This window comes from Nannospalax galili, unplaced genomic scaffold, assembly GCF_000622305.1.
Source record: "Nannospalax galili isolate Female #2095 unplaced genomic scaffold, S.galili_v1.0 scaffold189, whole genome shotgun sequence".
Lineage (NCBI taxonomy): Eukaryota > Metazoa > Chordata > Mammalia > Rodentia > Spalacidae > Nannospalax > Nannospalax galili.
In genome coordinates this window covers 6102960-6121395 of record NW_008360331.1, presented here as the reverse complement: position 1 = coordinate 6121395, position 18436 = coordinate 6102960, and the positions used below count along the sequence as shown (strand labels likewise).

Below are 18436 nucleotides of genomic sequence, written 5' to 3'. Positions count from 1 at the left end.
TTTAATTTGGGGGGGGGGGATGGTTTGTTTGCTCTTTGTTTTCTGAGACAGTCTCCCTATATAGCCCCAGCTGTCCTGGAATTTGATATGTAGACCAGGTTGGCCTTAAACTCACAGAAATCCACCTGCCTCTGACTCATGAGTGCAGGGTTATAAAGGTGTGTGCTACCATTCAGTGTTCTCGAGCAGTATGAAAGTTGTGTGTGTGTGTGTGTGTGTGTGTGTGTGTGTGTATGTGCATGCGTGCGTGTGTGTGTGTGTGTCACAGGACAACTTACAGGAGGAGTCCCGTCTCTCCTTCCACCATGTGGGTCCTGGGGAATGAACTCAGGTCATCACCCTGGTGACAGGTTCCCTCACCTGTTGAGTGATCTCACTGGCCCACTATTTTTTTTTTTACCACATTTTTGAAACTTTTTTGTATTTTGCTTTAATCAATTTTATATTTTGTGATGTTGGATAAGCTTGTCCTCCGAGTAGTAAGCCAGACTGGCAAGCAAATGGATAGATGCCTTCTTCTCTAGCTTCTTACCTATTTGCTTCGAACTAATTGGACTACAAGACTCTCTGTAGGAAGGGAGGGGCAGAGGGAGACAGTCACCCCTCCACCCAGTCAGTCAGCATTAACTGCATGGGGGGCAGAGACTAAGGATAGGGACAGGGGAAGCCAGAGAGAGTGGGACGGTGCTTTGCCATCTTGAACCTGCGACAGCATGTCTGGAAACACAGTCAAAATGTAGGAAAAAAGCAGCCCCTAGGGTGCCCATACCCCCTCACCGCCATCACATGCTCCATTAGTAAGCCCAATAAATACTTTTACTCTGTAAACTGTAGTTTGGAGGAATATTTTCTCAGTTTGTCATAGGACGGCAGGAGGAGGGGCTAGCAGCAGGCCAGGAAGCATAAAGCACAGCCTCCCAGCAGTAAATTCGACTTACATGTGCCTGTTATAGTTTACTTTCTGTTTTCTCCTGCCAAGAATGTAGAGCTGCTTGGCTCTGTGACTACATGTCATCATCACTTTTAGTAAAATTCTCATTCAGTGTCTCTTCACAAAGGCTTCTGGCCCAAATTCTTGTTTTCTAGGACTCATATGTTCATATGTCACTTGTACTTTCCTGTATCTTCCTTTCTTTTCTTTTCTTTTTTTTTTTTTCTTTCTTTGGGGGTGGGGTAGAGACAGGAGTTTGCTGTGTAGCCCTGACTAGCCTGGTACCTACTATATAGCCCAGGCTGGACTTACTCTCATAGCACTCTTCTTTCTCTCAGCCTCCTTTGGGGTTTATGGGACAGCAGAGTGACTGGAGTTCAAGAGGAAGTAGAAAAAGACAAAGGGGTAGGAAAGTTATTTAAATAAATAATGTCTAGGCCTAGTAGCACATGCCTGAAATCACAGCACTTGGGCTGAGGCAGGAGGATCACAGGTTCTAGACACCATGGGCCACAACAGTGAGACACTATTATTATTATTATTATTATTATTATTATTATTATTACAGTAATAACATAATGACAACAGTAGAACATTTCCCAACCATGATAAAGATATTAATATTGGGGCTGGAGAAATGACTTAGCATTAAGAGCACTGGATGCTTCTGCAGAGGACCCAGGTTTGAGTCCCAGCACCTACATGGTGCCTAACAACCATCCATGACTCCAGTTCCAGGGGATCCCACATCCTCCTCTGTCCTCTGCAGGCACTGCATGACACAAGTGCACCTACATACATGTAGGCATAATCCTCATACAGAAAAAATGAAAATAAATAATTTTTAAAGATATGAATATCAAAGTAAATGAAGGTCAAAGGTATCAATCAGACTCAAATCAAAGAAGACCCACCACAGACATTACACTCAAACTGTCAAAGAACAAAGACACAGAGATGATCCTTAAAGGATCAACAGTAGAGAAACAGATAAAGGACTTCCAAAGTGCCTAGCAACAGATTTCTCAGCAGAATTCCATCAGGCCAGCAAGGAATAGGACAAAATGCCAAGGAAAGAAAACCTGTCATCGATATAACTGAACCCAAAAAAAAAGTTTTTCTGAAATTAAGGCAATAAAGACACCCAGATCAACAAAAGGAGCTTAATCACTACCAGCATGCTTTCTGAGAGAAGCTGAGGGGGGTCCTTTAAGCGGAAAGAGTGCTAAAGAGTAATGCTTTAAAAACACCTGAAAGCACAAAACTCAGTGACAAATTCGGTCAAATTCAGAACACCCTGATGCTGAAATGGTGGGATAGAAATCACTTGTATCTTCAGTATGAAGGTTCAAAGACAAAACAATTAAAAAACACAACATAAAACAATTTAGGTTGTGACATTAGAAGCCAATGAATAATGCATGTAGAAAAGCTTCCTTTTGTTGCCAAAGTTAAGCTGATACCAGCTTTAAGGACCCTGTCATAGCGATGGTACTTCTTGTGTCCCCTTTCCATGTAATATTGTCTTCTATATAGAAACCTTAAGGACGCCATTTGCTGGGGTCGCGCTGCTGGGCGGGTCTCTGGCTCTCCCCGGCTGGGAGTGCAGGCGGGCTCTAGCTCTCTGCGGCTGCCTGGCGCTGGCTCTGCAGGTCGGCGGTCCGAGTTGGCTTTGGTGAGTTCAGGCTCTGCGCCAAGCTACAGGGGTCTCTGCGCCAAGCTGCATGACACTCTCACTCGGCTCATGGGTCGTTGGCCACCGAACCACGAGGGTGGGGGAGGTGCAGGAACGGCTAATGCAGAAGCTTCATGAGTGAATGTTGACGGGGGACAGCTCCTCCAGGGAGACTGAATCACAGGCTGGTCGCAGGCACAGTGAAATACAGGATACAGCTCAGTCAGATTCAGTGATACAGCTCCAGACAAATTCAGTGATACAACTCAGCTTTATTAGGGTGAAACTAGAAGATTTATAGTGTGGAGGCAGTAGCAAAAGCCTCAGCTGATAGGTGCTCTGTAGGATGCTTTATTTACATGAGGTGGTGGGCTTCTATCAGTCAGGCTGTCAGACAATGCCTGATTATAAAAAAAACCTGGTAGTTTCTATGCCAGAGGTCATGTTTCTGTGGCGGGCACTTCAAAGGTGAGTCAGGAAGAGTCCCCAACAGCCATTAAAAAATGGCTAGAATAAAAAAATTCAGGAAAATTTCAGGACACAAAACCAACCTAGAAATCGGTTGTCTATCCATACACCAAAAAGAGCTATCAGAGAAAGAATTTTTAAATCTCCTTTCTAATAGCTCATTTAGGAATAATTACAACCAAGAAAGTGCCAGAAGATCTCACTGAAAACTATACGCTGATGAAAGAAATTTAATGTGCAAACAAATGGAGAGATACCCTGTGCTCATGGACTGGGAAAATTGACTTTGTTATTTCCTAGGTAATCCATAGGCTCAGTACAATAACTATCAAAATACCAATAATATTTTTCACAGAAATAGATTTTAAAAATCCTGAAATTTACATGTAACCATGAAAGACCTGAAATAGCAGAAAGAATATAATAATGGGTTTTGTACCATCTTCCTTGAAAGTATATTACAAAACAATATAGAATTGGAGGCTGGAGTAATAGCTTAATTGGTAAAGTGCTCACCAGGCAAGCATGAGGACCTGAGTTTGATCTCCAGCACCCATGTAAAAAGCCAGATGTGATGGCAGGCACTTGTGATGCCAGCGCTGGGGAGGCAGACATGCAGAGTCCTCGAGCTCACTGTCCAGCCAGCCTAACTGAATCAGTGAGCCCGAGTCCCAGTGAAACCCTGTCTCAATGAAAACCAGGTGAGCAACTCCTGAGGAAAGGACCAAGGCTGACCCTGCGTATCCACCTGCATATCCCCCATATACATGAGCACACACACACACACACACACACCTACAACTGCACATATCCATGCACACGTGCATGATTCACACATGAACATGCACACACACTGCACACATGCACACAAAAAAGCATAGAATTAGCATAAAAATCAACCCATAGAGCCGTGGAAGGGAACAAAAAAAACAAAAATAAATAAATCTACACACAACCAACTAATTTTTTAAGGTTTTTATTTTTATATTATTACTATTGCTGCTGTTGTTGCTACTTATTTTTATGTTTTTTGTAATTGCATACATGAATACAATGTATTTATATCATCTCTATGCCCCCCTTCCCTTCCAACTTCTCCCAGACTCCCACTCACATCCTCCTCCCAACTTCATGTCTTCTTTTTTCCTTTATAATCCACTGGTTCTAATTATAATTAGTACTGTTCATATGTGCACAGGTGTAGGGCCATCCACTGGAGTGGAAGCAACCTGCCATGGGCCACACTGCTGAAGAAAACTGACTCTCCTTCAGGATCCAGCACCTGCCAAGAGCTCCTCTATGGGCGGGGCCTCAGAAGCCCCCCTCCATCTATGCTAGAATTAACCAACTGACTTTTTGAAAAAGTAGAACAGTTTGGAAAGTATCTTCAATAAATTGCACTGAGAGATCTGGATTAAATTAGGACCTTCTCTCAGATAGTATGTAAAAATTTACTCAAAATGTATTAAGGTCTTAAATGCAACTTAAAAGCATGAAGGGGCTGGAGAGATGGCTCAGCTGTTAAGAGCACTGACCCCTCTTGCAGAGGACCCAGGTTAGATTCCCAGCACCCACATGGCGGCTGTGAACTATCCTTAACTCCAGTTCCAGGGGAATCCAAACCCCTCTTCTGACCTCCTCAGCACTGCACAACATGGGTGCACTCACATACATGCAGGCAATACACTGATACACATAAAATAATAAATAAAATATTTTTTAAAAGAATGAAAGTACCAGAAGAAAACCTAAGGGAAATATTTTATGATCTTAGGATAATAACTCAGTACTAAGAAACAAATAACCTGATTTCAAAATGGGCAAATGTTTAGGAACAAACGTGTCACATGAAGACATTCAAATGGCCAAAAAAATTTATAGGAAATTTCTCACCATCCCCAAATATCAGAGAAATGCAAAAAAAAAAAAAAACATAAAAACTAGAAAATATCACCTCATTCATGTTAGAATGCCTAGAATCAAAAACATAAAGAATGTAGGGGAGGGTGTAGATAAAGGAAACTCTTGCATACAAAGGAATGTAAATTAATACAGCTAGTACAGAAAAGAGATAAGATGCCATTTAACTACCATATGATCCAGCAATTCCACTGTTGGGATAAAAATGTATTAATTCAATAGTGAACCTAAAAATTTTGTAGCCACTTTTGAAGGAGATGTATCTTTGCTCTGGAAATTGTTATTGAATATGTTAAAGCTGTAATTAAATGCTTCTTCTAATCATGTGTAATGGAAAATAAATAATAAATAAATAAACTAGTATGTTAAAGAAATATCTGTTTTCATGCTTATTACATTATTTACAAGAGCTTTTATATGAAATCAACTTGTCAAATGAATGGATAATAAAAATATACTGTGGAATATTACTCAGCCAGAAAAATTAAATCATCATTTGCCAAATTATGTATGAACTCTGCAGAGGACAATGTTAAATGAAATAAACAAGACTAAGAAAGACATTATGTGAGTGCAGTCAGCTATAAGATATAGAAAACTAATACAAGGAGAGAGTAGAATGGCAGTTACCAGATGTTTGGAGAGTTGGGGTCAGGGAGATATTGGTCAAAGAACACATACTCCAGCTATAGAAGGGGAATAATTCAAGAAGAATTTTGTAAAGCATGGTGACTACAGTTAATGATGACATGGCCTTAAAAAACTCTGAAATTAGATACTGCTTTCACAATAATGGTAAGCATTGTTAATTAGGTAGAGTCAACAATTCTACAATGTATGTATTCTTCAAAAGCATCACTTTATGCAATGGATACCATTTTATAGTCATTTTTAGATAAATAAATAAATTTGGAAAAAATAAGCTGTGTAAAATGGTAATACTGAAACTTTGTAGATGTCAAAAACACTAAATAAATGTTGAGGTTAACTTGTGTGATTTTTAACATTAAAGGCACTTATGGGTATTTCAAAGTTTTTATCTTTCCCTAAAACTACCGTTTTAAACAAGTCCATCCTCATGTTCCCTGCTGATGGTATAATGTTAGAAGACATGTGCTATAGACTTGCGAATGCCAGAAATATCTGTAAAGGTGACTATATATCTAAAAGGTACAGTTAGAAGACCTATGTTCATTCTGTTAGAACTTTGCTGTATGTTTAAAGAAAGAACATAGTTTAACTATTTAATGTATATTTTCACTGAATTTTTGTGTATTTCATACAATAGATCTTAATCATATTTAGACTCCTCCCCCATCTGTAACTCCCATAGCCCACCCACAGGATTTCCAGTATTCTGTCATATATGTTAAAGCCTATCGAGTCAAGTTTGTGTACCCAGATATCCCTCAGTGTGAGTCCATTCACTGGCTCCTGATCAGCCAATCTAGCATCACTCCCTTAAAGAATATCAACTGTCCCTCACCCAGCAGTGATCTGCTGTCAGTGGTTACTCAGCTAAGCCTGAGACTTCCTGGCCATTTCCACAACTCGATGCTAGCTTTTGTTTCATTGAGTTTGAATGGATCTTGTGAATGCTGTCACCATTGTTGTAAATTTATATGAGCAAGTTTCCAGAAGCCTGTAAGACTCTGTTTCCTTATGATCATGCATATCTGTATATTTAAAATAAAATATACTTCCAGTACACATTGGTTTATAAAAGATTAGACCCTGCTACTAAGCATTGGTTAATCTGTATATTAAGTCCTCTGGCATAAGCATTTAATCAGCAGACAGGATGATGACACTTCTCACTTCAAAACCCTATAATCACCATTATTTGGGGTCCTCAATAGTCTTAAACATGTAAAAGGTGCTAACACACACAAAAGTTTAAGAACTAGTTTCCCAGAAGTCAAATTAATAGGGAAAATTATTCTTTAAATAGTATGGGGCTGGAGAGATGGCTCAGCAGTTAAGAGTGCTGGCTGTTTTTGCAGAGGACCCAGGTTCAATTCCCAGCAACCACATGCCAACTAAAAACTGTCTGTAACTCCAGTTCCAGGGAATCCAACACCCTCTCCTGACCTCCTCAGGCATTGTACAACACAGGTGCACTTACACACATGCAGGCAATATACTCTTACACATAAAATAATAAATTAAATAAATAAATAAATAAATATTACTACGGGGGCTTGAGAGATGGCTCACTAGCTAAAAGCACTGGCTGCTCATGCAGAGGACCTCAGTTTGGTTGCCAGCACCTACATGGTGGCTAATAACTGTCCATACTCCAGTTCTAGGGGTTTCAACACTCTCTTCTAGTCTCTGTAGTCATTGCACACATGAGTACACTGACATATATGACAGTCACTGACCATCACTGCACACATGAGTGCACTCATACACATAAAATAAATAAATCCAAAAGATGTGATTATATATATTAGAAGTATTTTTGCAAATATCACACACATAATATAGAAGACAAGAGCCAGGCATGATGGCACAACTTTAATTCCAGCTCTTGAAGGGCAGAAGCAGGCAGATCACTGTGAGATCAAGGCCAGCTTGTTCTACACAGCAAATTCCAGGACAGCTGGGGCTACATAGTGAGTCTCTGTCTCAAAAAAAAAAAAAAGAAGGAAAGAAAGAAAGCATAGTTGCAGTGAACTTTGAAATGTGAAACTTTCTACTCCCAGGAAACATGCTCATGTTATAGATGTAGTCTGGGTCACTTTTAGTTGTTTAGATAATAATCACATTGAAATAATAGGTGTATTGCACATTTGCCCACAAAAGAAAATCCTATCTTTTATTCTCTTGGTCCTTAGATAACTTAAAACTCAATATAAACTGAATTTCCATCAAAGAAAACAAACGACACACAATGTGAACATCTTCTCAAATATGATCCTTAAAAACATCATTTCTCTTCCCAACTATAAAGCAAGTTGACAACTACAAAAAGAAATTAATGTCTAATAAAAATGCTCTTGCTGGTAATTATTACATAAAAGCATTTGTTAACCTACAGAACATATGTGTAAGAGGGGATTTTATCCAGGCATTTACATATGCCTTAGTCCAATGTAAGACAGCATGTGAAAATCTGAATTTTTTTTTCTCAATCGTGTGTTAATGGAAATGTAGAAGGAATATAAAATAAAAGTTTTTTTGGCAAAAAAAAGTTTCTGCTAAATCCTTATTAGATTCTTTAGGTAAAAATATGTTCATTTAAAATGCTTAGCTGGTGTTAAAAACCAGAGGGAAATGTATTAGTTAAAAAGCCTACTGAAAATTTGCACATATAATATCTCTATATGTGTCTCTGTGTGTAGCTGAAGGCTCTATAAGAAGAAATAGTGCCAGACAAGAGAAATTTCCCTTCAAGCTATTGGCCAGAGTAGTCCAAGAGACTCCCAAAATTACACAGGCTATTGCCACAGTCCTTGATTGCTTCCCAGAACTTGAAGGTAAGATCCTATTGCTGACATACTTCAGACACAATATTTGGAGCAATGGAGCTGGAAATGACCTGGAAGCCATCTCCCTGAAAGTTAGCTCTCAGAGTTTGGGAGGACACTATGTAAGCTGCTAAGGGAGAACATCAATTGATGGTCCAACCAGTTTTAAGGCCTAATAACCACAACAATGACTGGCACAGAAAACTCTATTAGGGCAGTAGTGGCACTTTTATCTTGGGGGTAATCAACAGCTACCTAATTGGACCTAAAGCCCACTCAATGGGATGGAACTCATGTGTGGTACTGAAAACATAGCCAAATAAACATGGCTGGAGTGGTCAAAGATCTTAGAGAAAACTCTAAGGCTGTCACATTCCTAAACAAATGTAATTTCTTGTTATATGCTAAATATAGATCCTTATATTTACAGGCAAGTATCCCAGTCACCACTCATCAAAGAAGCTTCTTTTGCAACAGAGAATATTACAGAGTTCCACAAGTGGTCACACACAGAGAATAAGCATGTGTGAAATGTCCATTCCTAAGTGATACATCGACAATGGAACCTCTACACCTTAGATTCACTGAACATAGTGGAATGAAGTAGAGAGAATACTAATGCATCTCTCAGCTCTCATCAATGAAATGCCCTCATGCAATAGCGGGCAATGAACACAAAAGGCCACAAACGGTCAAAGTGTGGAGGATAAGAGTCTGCAGCATATGGGTCTTTGGACAGGATTCCTGTATTAAACTCCACCCCCACCCAGGGCTCAGGAACCATTGCAGGAGAGGGGGCTGATAGGTTGTAAGAGCCAGGGGAGGAAGTGCATGACCATATGGAAACAGAGTCTTACAGGCTCCTGGGCCTTGCTCACATGAACCTACAGCAATGCTGACAGCATGTACAAGACCCATGCAAACTCAAGCAGACAAAAACCCAGCATAGAACTGGGGAAATGGGCAGCAGGCCTCAATCTTAGCCAAAGAACTATTGGCAGCTGATTACTGCTGGGTGAGAGAGAATTGATCTTCTTTAAGAGAGTGACTCTAGACAGGCTGACTAGACCTCAGTTGATGAACTTACACTGAGGAACATCTGGGTACACTAACTTGACTTGATAGGCTTTAATATAAATGATAGAATGCATGAAATCCAGTGGAGGGTTGTGGGAGGGTGTGGATGGGGGAGTGGGTATAATGATGATTAAGATGTTTTGTATGATATATACAAAAATTCAATTAAAAATACACAAAAATTATTCATTTAAGATATTGTAAAGAAAATATAACTCTTTTGTGTTACTATTACTATTTAAGAGTTCTCATATTTCTCTCTGAAAATTACATGATAGAAAGTACACTAGTTATGCTTAAAGAAAATATTTATTCTTAGAATTTCCAAGTACTCTAGTTTTCCAGGACACTGGCTCCAAATTTCAAAATAAATAATGGTGGATTTGATGCACTATTTACAATATGATGTGAAGAGTAATCACTTCATAAGGTTTTTCCCTTAATTCAGAGTTCCACCTACACAGTGCACCAGTGTTCCTGAAAGTCAGTGAACAGAAGCTTCTCAGCAGGTTGGGAGTGCAATGGCAAGTGTGCTAGCGCCACCAGTGTTCTGTCACTGACACCCAGGATGTTATGAGGGGCAGGATTCATCTGCTCCTGCATGAGTGCTTGCCACAACTCACAGAACATCTTTTTTTTTTTTTTTTTTTTTTTTTTTTTTTGTCTTTTTGAGACAGGGTCTCCCTGTAGCCCCAGCTGCCCTGGAACTCACTATGTAGACCAGGCTAGCCTTTAACTCACAGCAATCTGCCTGCCTCTGCCTCCCAAGTGCTGTGATTAAAGGTCTGCACCACCACACCCTGCTTAGAACATCTTTTTAAAGATATAATTCAATGCTAAAATGCATATTTTAATACTGCAAGCATGATCCCCCATTTCTTTACATCAGATTCATTGCATGCACAGACATCCAAGCTGGTAATATCTTAAATTTGGAGTCAATGTCATGTTATAAGATATAATACTGTTTGAAGTGCCTTCAAAAGTACCATCGATAATAATCATACTTATTATATATTAGGTCTCTATAAAGTCAATATCATTAAAATAACATACTCTGAATACAAATTTACAGCTAACTCAGACCTATTTTACAATTTAAGTACAATCTAGCCTTTTTTGGATATCCACAAAAGTTATATGTTAAATAGGTATTTAAATTTCCCTTTTCTCCAAAATAATACTTTTGTATAAACTGTTTACAGTTGTGACTCTACACAGGAAGAAAGTTATGTGAACACATCATAATGTTCACCATTACTCAATGTTTTTCTCACATCAAAACAGGTATTGAGGACGTGTGTGTGGTAAGACGACTTTGCGTGTCCTCCAGGCCAGCCCAGAGGGCAGCGCTGGCAATAAAGACCCATCTGTTCACTCCTGGCAGTGAAAAGACTTCTAATGAAGACAGATGTGGGTCACCTGCACAGACAGGCTGCAGTGTTAATGATCCACCTAGCGGTCACTGCCTGCCTCTCCTGATGGATCACCTAGAAGGTTTAATTTGAAAAGATGAGCATTGCAGGTGCTCGCCAGTCTTACCAAGATGTGGCTACTTGCATCAAGTCTTAAAAATAATATTACAGCTTATTAAACCCAGTCTCTAAAATAACCTATCATTTTTGAGAAATCAATTCTTTCTTTCTCTACTGACTGACTCACGAGTCATGGACTCCACATTATGCTACAGCAACACTACCAGTCTGAAAGACAAGAGGTAGGAGCTATCTGTCATAAACTGTTTACTTATAGTTACATACAATTTTATTATCAGCATAAATTTCTCCAAAATGCTACTTGTAAAAATCATGAAATATGCCTATGTTCTTTAAAATAGTTATTTCATTCTGTTTGAAAAGAATGCTCACTTATAGAGTACAACTTATAAGATATTTATATATCTATAAAATATACAGATGATCATTGTATTTTTTAAAATTTGTTATGGATAAGAATTCAGGAATCATGGCTTATAAACTTATTTCTAGAATAAAATTCTTTTCACATTATACCTAAGCTCTTGATGAATAATATTTCTGAGACAGTTCTTAGAAAAATTAATACCTTTAAAATGTCAATATGTATTATCTAAACATGAAAATATATAACTGTTTAAAGATTATTTCTTTCATGTATGAATATTATGAGAAATATTGTTCAATGAGTAACAGCTTTAATTAAGTTTAGAGGAGCGTAATACTATATAAACTATATTGTAAATTTTATGTCTGTACAGAGACTTAAGACAATTGTAGCTGCTTCAGTCACTAAGGGTTATCTGTTCTGAGAGCAAATGGGCTTACCAAAGCCACGGTTCCTGAATTTAACTGAGATTATCTGACAATCCACGTTGGTCACAATTCATCTGAACATAATATAATCAATATACATTACCTGTGTACACAATATACATTACCTGTGTACACAATATAATCTATATCTTTAGAGTTATTTATCCCTCACTCTCCCTCCGTACTACCCTCACCCCTCCAGTTAAGTTCTTACCATTCTTTCCCTTTTCCCCTTTATTACCTGTGTCCTACTTTCTACCTTTCTAGAGCTCCTTCTCTGTCCCTTCCACAATGGTCCTTCCCTATTTTCCTGGCTTCTATAGTTATTCCAAGTTATACACTAAAATCTAAATAATCAGAACTTGTCCCTCCTACCCCCACAACCCTGTCCCACTTCTAGCCCTGCGCCCAGGCCCACTCCTACTTTTCAGTCTCAGATTTCTGGACTAACTTCCTAACCCAGACTAGCTTAATCCTCTAGCATAATTTGTTAGACCTGCCACAGGCTGTCCCCACCCCCATCTCTCCCCTGACCTCCTGATATGCCAGACACAGACCCCCTCCTCCCTCATTTGTGGATCTTAGCACTAATCCCTTATATGTGAGTATATATCCTGATGTAACAGCAGGAGCCAGGAAAATAGAAAGGAAGCACAGAGATAAAGGAAAAGAAAAAGGCTGTGAGAGAGGGACAGTAGGAAACAGATGTTACCAGGGAGGAAATGGGGGTATTCAACTGGGAAAGGAGGAGGAAAGGAAATACAAGGAAACATGGGTAAAGGGGAAGAAGGAACTCAAGAGATGGGGGATATGAGAGACACGTATTATCAAGAGGACAGTGGGGAAATGGGGGCACTTAAACTGGGGAGGGAGGAGGGTAGTTAGGGAGAGAGAGAGAGAGAGAGATGAATAAGCCTTAGGTAGTGTAAAAAGCCAGAGGGAGGGGCTAGAGAGATGGCTCAGCAGTTAAGAGCACTGGCTGCTCTTGCAGAGGACCCAGCTACAATTCCCAGCACCCACATGGCAGATAACAATGGTCCCTAATTCCAGTTCCAGTAGAGCCAACATCCTCTTCTGACCTCCACAGGCACTGCACGACACCAGTGCACCAACTTATATGCAGACAGTACACTCATACACACAGAATAAAAATAAATAAAATATTCTTTAAAAAATTTTAAAGCCAGAGGGAAATGTATTGACTCAAAAACCCCGTGAAAAATACACATACAATATCAAAACATGAGTGCATGTGTATATCCAAAGCTATGTAACAAGGAACATAGTGTCAGACAGGAGAAACCTCCCTTCAAGTTGTTGGTCAGGATAGTCCAAGAGACTCCCAAAATAACACAGGCTATTGCCACAGTCCTTGGTTACCTCCCAGAACCTGAAGGTAAAACCCTATTGCTGAAGACAGGGCATTCTTCAGACACAGGACTTGGAGCAACGGAACTGGAACTGACCTGGAACCTCCTCCCTGAAGACTAGCTCTCACAGTTCTGGAGGATGCTATGCAAGCTACTAAGGGAGATAACCAATCAATGGTCAAACCCAAATCTCAAGCCTAATAACCATAATGACTGACACAGCAAACAATTAGAATACTAATATATTCCTCAACTCTCACCAGTGAAGCTTCCTTATACAACAGGGTGTGATGCACACAGGAGGCCACAACTGTCTAAGTTTTAGAGAATAAGAGACTTCATAATGCATATCCCTGGAAAGGACTCCTATATTAAACCTCACCCACTCATGGCTCAGGGACCATTGCAGAAGAAGGGATGGGAAGATTGTAAGATCCAGGGTTGGTGCGTGAACATAAGGAAACAGAGGCTTTCAGGCCACTGGGAACTTGCTCATATCAAATTTTAACAATGGTGACAGCATGCACAAACCCATGCCAACTCAGGGGAAAATCCAGCATAGAACAAGGGAAACAGGCAGCAGGCCCAAACCCTAGCCTAGGAACTATTGGCAACTGATTACTGCTGGGTGAGGGAGAGTAGATCTTCCTTAAGAGAGAGACTCTAAATAGGCTGACTAAACTTCAGTGGATGAGCTTGCACCAAAGGACATCTGGGTACAAATGCTTGAGCAGAAAGGACTTAACAAATGTGGCAGAATGCATGAAATCTGGTAGGGGGAGGTTTTGGGGGTGCAAAGATGGGGGAGGGGGTCTAAATTTGATTAAGATCAATTATATAATATGCACAAAAACTCAATAAAATATTTTAAGATAAATTTTCAGAACTAAGATAAATATTCAGAACTAAGATCCACAAATAAGACAGAATATAGGGTATTTGTTTTTATGGGTGTGGGTTACCTTACTCAGTATAATATTTCTCAGTTCCATCCATTTACCTGCAAATTTCATCATTCCATTTTTATTTATAGCTGAATAAAATTCCATTGTGTATTACTTCCTCATTTTCATTATCCATTCATCAGTTGATGGGCATCTATGCACCTTCCATTTCCCAGTGGCAACAAATATTGTCAAGCAAGTGCTTCTGTAATAGGATAAGTCCTTTGGATATATGCCAGGCAATAGTATAGCTAGGTCATATGATAGATATATTTACTCCCTTTTGAGGAATCTTGACACTGATTTGCATAATGTTTATACCAATTTGCAGTCCTTCTAGCAGTGAATGATGGTTCACCTTTTCCAGTATCCTCACCAGTATTTGTTGTCCATTGTATTGCTAAAGATGTTGAACATATTTTTATATATTTCTTAGTAATTTTTATTTCTTCTTTTTAAAACTGTTCAGATCTGTAACCCATTTTTGGGTTGTTTTCTTTATTATTGTTTTGTTTTTTAAGTCATTTGTATATTCTGGATATTAATCTCCTATCAGTTGTAGAGCTGGCAAAGATTCACACTCTGTGGACTTCCTCCTCACTCAATTGATTGTCTGCTTTGCTATACAGAACCTTTTTAGTTTAATGAGGTCCCATTTGTCAACTGCTGGCCTTTATTCCTGAGCATATGAAGTCCTACTCAGAAAGTCCTTTCCTGTGCCTATGTATTGTAGGGTACTGCTTACATTTTCTTCTAGAAGTTTCAAACTTTGATCTATTTGGAGTTTATTTTTGTACAAGGGTCTAATTCTATCCTTCTACATGTGGACATCCAGTTTTCATAGCACGATTTGTTGAAGGTGGCTTTCTTTCCTCCAGTATGTATTTTTTATATCTTTGTCAAATATCAGATGGATGTAATTACATGTGCTTAAGTTTGAGTCTTCTGTTCCAATGATCTATATGTCTGTATTGTGCCAGTACCATGCTGGTTTTATTACCATGGCTCTGTCAGGATTGCTTTGGCTATCCAGGCTCTTTTTGCTTCCATTGCTTTGCTTCCATTTGCTCACATTGCCTCTGCAATTCCTGTAGGAATGGATGTTTTTTCTATGTTTGTGAAGACTATCATGGGAATTTTTACTGGGATTCCATTGAATTTATAAATTGCATTTTGTAGAATGGTCAAGGGCCAGTGCAGGGTCACTGAGAGACAGAGCCTGTGTGCAACTCCCAGAGTGGAGGTTTGCAGGGCAAGGGCCTAAGGCAACTCACCCAGAAAACATGGAGGTGCAGCTCCAGGCTGCTCCTGCAGGCCCTGGGACAGTCTGTTGATGCATTATCTTAAATGAAGTGTCTTCATAAGCAACACTGCATTTCTTTTTCAATCTTGTAAAGAAATAATTATCATAACTTCTATTTTATAATAAAAACTAAATTAAAATAAATTATTTTTCAACATCCACACTTAATAAACAAAATTTCTCATTCATAGTTTCTAATTTATATAACCACCTACCTATTCTTCAAAGCTGAAAGTGAGGTCTAACTGATTCACACCATAACTGTGCTTCTTTTTTTACAGCAAAGCTTTATTTACCTAATGGCCATTTATTTAGCTAGCCTGGAATGTGAAACAGTGTAAATGCCAGACAAGGAAAAAAAGATATTTCTAAGTAAGTATAAGAAGTATCTCACAGGCAACAAAATTAAGGCTTTATATTATTCTTATAGAAAATATCTGCGATCTTCTTTCCAACCTTATTTGCTTACATCATGTCTCCAAATACAATAATGTTTTAATGGTCATGTTCTATATAATCTATGCATATATATGTGGGAGATATATATTTGGTATCTACTAAAAATTAGAAATTTAATGGCAGCTTAAGTGTGCAATCTAATAGGGAGACAAAGTCATGACTATGAGGCAGATGAGGGTGATCTATCTTGCATGGGTGCTGGGCAGCTGTTAAGCATTGCTTAACACTGTCAAACACTGTTGGGTCTAGCATTGCTGGTTGCCCACTCTTCTGTAAATAAACCCCTACCCTATGCTCTGTTAAAATAAATAAATAAATAAAATATTAAAAATATATTGCTAATGATAAGCTCTAATTGTAAGCAATTCTTTTGTTTTTTATAATATGTATAAACAAGAAAAGATGTTAGAGATAGGGTAATTTGACTCCCTGACAGCTGTTGTTCCCCTTCCTGGTACCCTGGATGTCCTAGTAAAGATTGTCAGTAAAGCCAACAGCCAGACTGCACTTTTAGCAGATGCTGGCAGGTTTGAACATCCCACAGAAACCTTTAAGGAACCTACAAGACAATTTTGGCCACCTGCTTCCAAAACCCAATTCCAATTCCTAGAGCAATGCTGCCAACTAGGACTGCTTCAAATAGCCTTTACAAGATTTCCCCTACAAGCATTTTCACACCTAGAAGATGGTAAATATCTCCCAATTACTCAGTGAAGAGAGTGAGATATGCTATGTCACAGGTAAGCCAGAAACAGGGATGCATGGATAGAAGGCTGTCAACAAGGGAGGCCCATTACAAGTAATAAATTGGGTTATAAACATTAGAAAGTAGAATAGTGTGCTTGTGCTTTTGAAAAATATAAGTGAAGTACAGGTCCAATGGAATGACGTATGCAGTCTAGCCTTTGAGATATTGTTCCCATTTCCAAAATGCACAACTAGCAGTATTAAAATGGGCCTCATCGTGTTTGCACTAACTCATGGCCTCGTTCTGACACTGCCAAAGTCACCTCTTACTATGTTTACACATTAATCATTGATCCTCCTAGTTACTAAACCACTTCCTCTCTTTCCTTCTTTTAACCTAACTTCACTCTTCAGAACCAAAATTTGTTTTCTAGCTTTGGGCTTTTCCCTCCCTCCCTCCCTTCCATACCCATTCTATCCTTCCACATTTCTCAAAGCTTCTGCCCCCTGCCACATTCCCCCAGCTCTAAGAGTATCACCAAATAAATGACTGCAAAGTTTTCAGATCAATGAGTCAACTCAAGTAAATGGTATTCTATGAGAATCACAATACTCTGGAAGCTGAAACAGGATACTGACATATAGTATATTAAAAGCTAGAGGCACTTTTAAAAAGAAACTACTGTATTGATCCAAGTCTAAGTCTCTTTGTGATACATTCATTATATGTGGGATCATTTTAAATACTAGTGGGTATTGACCTCTTCCTCCTTCTGATGAGACAGCTTCTTCAGAGGCTGGATAGATGGCTCACAGGTTAAGAGCACTGGCTACTCTTCCAGAGGGCCAGGATTCAGTTCCCAGCATCCACATGGCAGCTAACAATTGTAACTCCAGTTTCAGAGGATCGGAAGCATTCTTCTGTCTTCCATGGTCATTGTATGCATGTGGTACACTTATAACATTCAAGCAAAACATTCATACATATAAAAATAAATAATCTTAAAATAGCTTCTTCGTGTGACATTTGTCATTCTGGGTCTGGGTTACCTAACTCAGGATGACTATTTCAGTTCCATCCATTTACCAGCTAATTTCATAATTTAATTTTTTAAGAGTTGAAAAATATTCTATTGTGTGTATGTACCACACCTTCATTATCCATTTATCTGTTGAATCTAGATTGTTTCCAATTTCTGGTTATTATGAAAAGGACAGCAATAAACATGGATGAACGGGTATTTCTGCAGCAGGGTATAGAGTCTTTGGGTTATATGCTAAGAGTGGTATGGCTGGATCATATAGTAAAGGCAGTGATATGGAGGGGCAAAGGGGAATAATGGAGTAGGAACAGTTAAATGGGATGGGGAGTGGAAGGGCAAAGGAGGGAGTATGGCAATGAATAACTAACACTAAAGGCATTTAGAAAAAGCCATCTGGAAACCAAACACTATAGAAGCTACTTAAAGTATATCCACCTACATCATAAAAAGAGATTTTAAAAAAAATTAATAACAGACAGACAACACTCCTACTAGACAGTATGGTCAAGCAAAGTAAAAGCCAAATGCCAGGAATGAACACCCTCTTTTGAAGCTGTTGATAAGGGATCCCGTAGACCCTCAAACAATACTGGACTTTGGTCCTGCTCTTACTCATACACCAGAACTTCACAGTAAGACTCCATTGCTGAATATACCACATACATGAGTTGTAGAACAAACAAGGAGAAATCAAGCTGGTGCTGACTTCAAAGCCTCTTCTTTACTAGCTAGATTTCACAGTGTTGAAAGGTGTTATACATGCTGTCAGAAGAGAAAAATAATCACCAGTCTTAT

General features: G+C 39.0%; 1 protein-coding gene across 1 annotated transcript in view; it reads right to left on the bottom strand.

The window, feature by feature from the left end:
- The window catches only part of Stpg2 (sperm tail PG-rich repeat containing 2), a 469738-nt gene that overhangs the window by 384463 nt on the left and 66839 nt on the right, over nucleotides 1-18436 (bottom strand).